The following is a 5,578-nucleotide window of genomic DNA, read 5'->3' as shown; positions in this document are numbered from 1 at the left end:
CGATGTTATTCTTGGTATGGATTGGTGACCAGTACATGATGCGTTGGTGGACGCAAAAGGAAAACCATTGATTTGAGGAGTGCAAATAATGAGGTAGTCCGAAGTCGAGTCTCTTGATTTAAAAGGAGTGCCGGCGATAATATCTTCTATGACCGCTCGGAGGTATGTGAAAAAGGGGTGTGAAACATACCTTGCGTATGTGTTTGAAAGTAAAGAGACGGAAAGGAAACTCGAATCGGTACCAGTGGTTTGTGAGTATTCAGATGTTTTTCCTGAGGAGTTACCGGGATTGCCACCGGTTCGAGAAGTGGAATTCGGCATCGAAGTTGTACCGGGTACTACGCCGATCTCAATAGCCCCGTATCATATGGCATTAACGGAATTAAAGGAATTGAAGTTCAATTGCAAGAATTGACGGATAGAGGTTTCGCTCGACCGAGTTTTTCTTCATGGGGCGCACCAGTATTGTTTGTGAAGAAGAAGGATGGAACTATGAGATTGTGCATCGACTATCGTCAGTTGAATAAAGTGACGATAAAGAACAAATATCCGTTGCCACGAATTGACGATTTGTTTGATCAATTAAAGGAGCCTCGGTGTTTTCAAAGATAGATTTGAGGTCGGGTACTATCGGTTGAGGTCCGAGAATCGGACATACCCAAGACCGCTTTTAGAACGAGTACGGTCACTACGAATTCTTGGTGATCTTGTTTGGGCTTACTAATGCCCTGCGGTATTTATGGATTTAATGAATAGAATTTTCAGGCCATACTTGGATCGGTTCGTAGTTGTATTTATCGATGACATTTTGGTCTATTCGAGAGATGGCCCGAACATCTTTGAACACCGAGGCTAGTGTTGCAAATCTTACGAGATAAGCAGTTATACGCAAAGTTCAATAAATGTGAATTTTGGTTGAAAGAGGTTAGCTTTTTGGGGCACGTGGTGTCGCGTGATCGGTGTCGGTGGACCCGAACAAAATTTCGCCATAGTCGATTGGAGACCTCTAAGGAATGTTACCGAGGTTAGGAGCTTTTGGGGCTTGCGGATACTATCGACGATTTGTGAAAGGTTTTTCAATGATAGCTGCACCGATGACAAAACTACTTCAAAAGATGTTAAGTTCGAGTGGTCGAACGTCAAGAAAGTTTCGATCGACTAAAACCTATTTAACCGAGGCCCCGGTACTAGTACAGCCGAGTCCGTAAAGAGTTTGTCATATCTGATGACGCATCCTTGCTTGGGTTAGGTTGTGTGTTGATGCAAGAAGGTCGAGTTGTGGCTTACGCGTCGAGACAACTAAAGCCGCATGAGAGAAACTATCCGACCCATGACCTTGAACTAGCAGACCATAGTGTTCGCCTTGAAGATATGGCGGCATTACTTGTTTGGAGAAAGGTGTCACATTTATTCGGACCACAAGAGTCTAAAATATTTGATGACTCGAGAGATTTAAACTGCGACAAAGACGTTGGCTTGAGTTGTTGAAAGACTATGAACTCATCATTGATTATCACCGGGAAAGGCCAGCGTGGTGGCCGATGCTTTAAGTCGCAAGGCTTTGGTTGCTTTGAGGCGATGGATGCTCATCTATCCGTTTCACCCGATGAGGTGCTAGTAGTCGAATTAGAGACCAAACCGTTATTGATTCATCAAGTACTTGAATCTCGGAAGGTCGACGCTGAATTGGTCGCTAAGCGAGCGAATGTGTTTCGAATGAGGAATCGAATTTGATTGACGACCATGATTGCTTGACGTTCAAGGGTCGATTATGTATTCCAAGGAATTGAACTTGTTTTGATGATTTTGAGCGAGGCTCACGGTGAGTCGAATGTCAATCCACCGGGTAGTACTAAAATGTACAATGACCAAACGCCAATTTTGGTGGCACGGTATGAAACGAGACATTTCAATTTGTTTCAAGGTGTCGATATGTCAACAAGTGAAAGCGGAACATCAAGTGCCATCGGGATTACTTCACCGATCACGATACCCGAGTGGAAATGGGATCGAGTCACCATGGACTTTGTATCCGGACCGCCATTGTCGTGAGTAAGAAGGATGCGATCCGGGTCATTGTTGATAGATCGACCAAGTCCGCTCATTTTATTCTGTCCGCACGGATTTTTCGCTTCATAAATTGGCGAATTATCGTCTCCCAAATTATTCGATTGCATGGGGTGCCTATTTCTATCGTGTCGGATAGAGACCCAAGATTTACATCGCGATTTTGGAAGAAATTGCAAGAGGCTTTGGGTACCAAGTGCATTTTAGCACCGCTTTTCACCCCCAAACCGATGGTCAATCCGAACGGATAATTCAAACACTCGAGGATATGTTGAGATGTTGCATCCTTGAGTTTAGTGGTTCATGGGAGCGGTATTTACCTTTGGTTGAATTCGCACAACAATAGCTTTCAATCAAGTATTAAGATGGCGCCTTACGAGGCTTTATACGGACGTAAATGCCGTACTCCACTATTCTCGGGTGAACTTAGTGAAGGTAAAATCTTGAGGTTGATTTGGTTAAGGATGCCGAGCAAAAGTTCGAGTAATTCGTGAAAGTTTGAAGGTCGCCGGATCGCCAAAAGTCGAATGCGGATTTGAAAAGGAAAGACATTGAATATCAGGTTGGAGACAAGGTATTTCTCAAAGTCTCACCCTGGAAGAAGGTGCTTAGATTTAGCCGTAAGGGAAAATTGAGTCCGAGGTTCATCGGTCCGTATGAAGTATCCGAACGAGTTGGACCAGTAGCGTACCGATTAATTTTACCCCCTGAGCTTGAAAGGATCCACAACGTTTTCCATGTCTCGATGCTTCGATGATATAGGTCTGATCCATCGCACATAATCGCTCCGTCTGAGATTGAGATTCAGCCTAATTTGAGCTATGAAGAGGAACCGGTTCGCATTCTGATGCGTGAAGTAAAAGAGTTGCGCAATAAGAAAATCCCATTAGTGAAGGTGTTGTGGCATAAACACGAAATTGAAGAAGCCACTTGGGAACTCGAGGACTCTATGAAAGAGCGATACCCAAACCTATTTACCGGTAAGATTTTCTGGGACGAAAATTTCTTAAGTGGGGGAGAGTTGTGACATCCCTAATTTGACCCTAGTCAAAAAGTGGTTTCGGGACCACTAAACCGAGTCTTATAAGTAATTAAAAGTTATATTCTATGTTTATGATGTTAGTAAATGCATGTGTGAAAGTTTCATGTATTAATTTGATCATTTCTATGTGAATTTATTAAAATGGACTTGTATGAAACATTGTTGAAAGGTGATAGGCTAATCTTACAATGGTCTAATAGTACATGCATGCAAAAGAGTGGTTTTGCATGTCAATTTGCCCAAAAAAGGGAAGAGTGGCCGCCATGACAAGAATATGGGCAAGGAACATGTTTCCAACATGTTTAGTTAGTGGATTATGTAGAAAAATAAAGAAATGAAAAAAATGAGCATGGATGCCCCCTTTTGTTGCCGTGAGTAGAGGAAAAGAAAGGAAAAATTTGTTCATCCATTCTCAAATCTTGGCCGAAAATACTAAGGGAAAAAGGAAGGATTTTTGCTTCATGCTTGGTTTAGAAGAGAACTAGAAGGAGATTTGGTCATACTTGTGTCAAGATTAAGGTATGTTTGAGGTTGTGTCATGAGATTCATGCATGTTTTAGTTGCTAACTTGATGTTCATGTTAGCCCATAGTTCAAATCCTTGTTATGCCATGGAAATGGTATTTGGCCAAGGTTGATATTGTGTTAAAGCCATTGCATGCTAAATGTGAAGCTTGTTGATGATGCATGTAATGATGGATTGACTACTCTTGAAATTTCTTTTAGCATTCTTGAGTAAGACATGGAGTTTTCTTTGTTTAACCATGACCAAAAATTGAAAGGGGGATGGTGTGGGATGTATTCGGCCATGGCATGCTCATATGTGCGATTTATGCTTGTTGCATGATAGGTAAAAATTTGTGTTTTGATATATGTGTATATGTGTTTGTACATGATGTTACAAATGGATGTGAAAATATATGCTAGATTGGGAAAATTTGATTAAATGTTCATGAGATGAAATTAGGTGATTAAAAGATGTTAGTTGACATTGTATATATATATATATATATATTCGGCGATTAAAGTGAGTATGTAGGTAATGTTGAATCAAGTTTTTGGTGCATATTCGATTAGGTGTATAATCGACCAAATGGGCGATTAGTAAGAATGGTTGCCGAATATACAAGCATACATATGCATGTGTAGTTGAATTATGAATGTTTAGCAAGATGGTTAAACTAGTGATTTATTGATTAAGCTCAAGGAGTTAAAGAAGGAGAATCAAGCAAGGGAAAGACGAAGGTCATCGAGTAGCCGACTTGGAACTATTTTACCCAAAGACGAGGTAAGTCATTAAGCATATATTTGGTGTTGATTAGAATGATCATAATATATATGCAAATGTGTTTAAATGAGTTGATGTGTAAATGGAAATGTATGTGTCGGAGTGATGCCATTGTTGAATGTATAAAGGCAGCAAAATGCATAAGGTATTGGTCTCGGCACTAAGTGTGCGGGTATAAATGGACACGGTGACAAGATTGGCACTAAGTGTGCGGGTTTAAATTGTACAGCACTAAGTGTGCGAGTTTGATTATATAGCACTAAATGTGCGAGCTGAATGTATATAGCACTAAGTGTGCGGATTCACTATATGCTCTTGCATTACAATTGGCACTGAGTGTGCGACATTACGAGTTAATCCGGGACACCGGATCGGGTAAGTAACTTGAGCTCATGACGAATAGGCAATATGTTCATGCTCGGGGTTGAGCTTGGTAAGCTTTAAATCTATGTGATGATTGCAATTGTATGATTGTGGTGAAAATGAGTTGGTGTGTGAAAATGCCTCAAATATCTTATTGTATAGAATATGAAATGTGGATGTATGACTTGGTATGAGATTGAACCGAAAGGTCGAGGAATTATAGTATAGTTTCGATATGGATGGAGTACCTAGCCTCGTTTATCGTTTCATGTTGTGATAATTTTATTAATGGTTGGTTGATGAATGCTTATGACTTATTGAGTTATAAACTCACTCGGTGTTTTCTTGTCACCCATTTTAGGTCTCTTGGAGTCGATCGTTTGCGTGCTCGGAACCGTCGTTGAAGTCATCACACCGCTGGAAATCTTTTGGTATTGTCTTCGTAGTTGAACTAGGAGAACATTTGGCATGTATAGGCTATTTTGTTTTGTTGAATTGTGGGTTGTAAACTTTAAGCCATGCGAAAATGGCCTATGTGGTCGGTTGAGTGTGATTCTAAAACCTATGGTCACGAGCCTTAGAAACCTTAATTTTGATAAGGTGGCCATAGTTGCATTACGTATGATGAAATAGTTGGCCATGGAAGAATTATGAAATAGTCATTGTTTGCTTTAGTAACAGATGCTGCCAGCAGCAGCGAGGTGAGATGGAAAAATCACTAAAAATAGTAGAAGTAGAATTAAATAGTGAATAAATTATGAAATTGAACCTTGATGAATCTATTTTCATATGGACGAAACGAAATGACCATATGAGCCG

Source organism: Gossypium arboreum, chromosome 8 (assembly GCF_025698485.1).
Source record: "Gossypium arboreum isolate Shixiya-1 chromosome 8, ASM2569848v2, whole genome shotgun sequence".
NCBI lineage: Eukaryota > Viridiplantae > Streptophyta > Magnoliopsida > Malvales > Malvaceae > Gossypium > Gossypium arboreum.
The sequence above is the reverse complement of the archived record's forward strand: the minus strand, read 5'-3'. Positions refer to the sequence as shown.